We start from the raw sequence: 1,203 nt of genomic DNA, 5'->3' as shown, positions 1-1,203 counted from the left end.
TATGATGTGCCTATAGAAAACAAATCTGTGTTGTGAATTGTCCTAAGGCACTTAATTTTAAATCCATTTACTCCCCAGCCTGCACTGAAAGCTTTTACTAGCTCCAGAGCACAGCAGGGGGCAGGGGGAGGTGGGTGTGTCAGGGCCGCGGATTGACCCTCCAGCTTTCCCCTGAGATGTTCTTTATAATCTTCACTTCTGTTGAGCATGTTGGCCCTCCCAATGTCCATCAAGGCAAAACAGACTTGAATCTTCCCATGATGACCCAAAAAGCAATGGTGCAAGAAGACGAAGAAGCTGGGTAAATGACATGGCTTCCTATGCTACACAGCTGAGGCCGTGCATTTCATTGCATCCTTGGGAGAAGAGTTCAGAAGACGGCGAATGACCCATTAGATGGAAATGCTGAAATGTAAGTACCACCTCCACTTCCTCCACCTTCCAGCCACAAGGCTGGCCCCACCATTAGGCAGAGTGTGGAAGCTTGGGTGGGGGTCCTAGCAGCAGTGATGCTTGCTTGTTGCTAGCCTAGGCAGGCCAGCTGCCTGTGTTGCCCAGTTATTGTCTTCTAGTACAGTATTCCTCCATGCTGGGTCTTCAGATGTTGATAGACTACAACTCCCATCATCCATGCCACTGGCTGAGCTGGAAGCTACCTTGAGTCCCATCAGGGCAAAAGGAGGGGTATCAACTTCATCTTCATCTTCTGGTGAGGGATTATGGGAGTTGTAGTCCAATAACATCTGGGCACCCAAGGACGAAGAACACTATCTGCTACATTGCAGACAGCACTGTTGGGAAAGTAAGTGGACATGCATCTCATAAGGAATTCTGGGTGCACATTAGGGATGGGGGAGAAATTAAACCAAGTTCACTTTTAAAGGTAAGCTTACCTAATTTGTGCTTACTGGAACAATACAAGAAACAAAACAGTCGTTCTTCAAAATTCGCAGTTCTCTGAATTTTTCAGTGCTCTTTTCCAGCCAGATAATGCATTGACTGGGGTAAAGTATGCCTAGAAATGAATATATATTAGTGAAAATGACATGCAAAAATGGATATTCTAGAGCAAATTGCTTTGCAAAAATATGTAGCATTGTGAGTTGGGGATGGGGTTAGGCTGTATGCCTGAGTCCCTTCTAATTCCTGAATCCAGCAAGGGCTAAAACCGAATGGAGGATTCAATTGCTAGAATAGCCGGGC

The 1,203-nt window shown here is 45.9% G+C and overlaps 1 protein-coding gene across 1 annotated transcript in view; it reads left to right on the top strand.

The window, feature by feature from the left end:
• The first annotated feature begins 234 nt into the window (after positions 1-234).
• Positions 235-1,203, top strand: part of PLB1 (phospholipase B1) — a 106,542-nt gene continuing 105,573 nt past the window's right edge. The window contains exon 1 of the mRNA XM_081904735.1: positions 235-412. The gene's annotated coding sequence lies outside the window, so the exon portion shown is untranslated. The remainder of the gene's footprint in view (positions 413-1,203) is intronic.

This window comes from Podarcis melisellensis, assembly GCF_964234715.1.
Source record: "Podarcis melisellensis genome assembly, chromosome: 3".
In the NCBI taxonomy this organism is placed as follows: domain Eukaryota; kingdom Metazoa; phylum Chordata; class Lepidosauria; order Squamata; family Lacertidae; genus Podarcis; species Podarcis melisellensis.
This window is presented reverse-complemented; position numbering and strand designations above follow the sequence as displayed.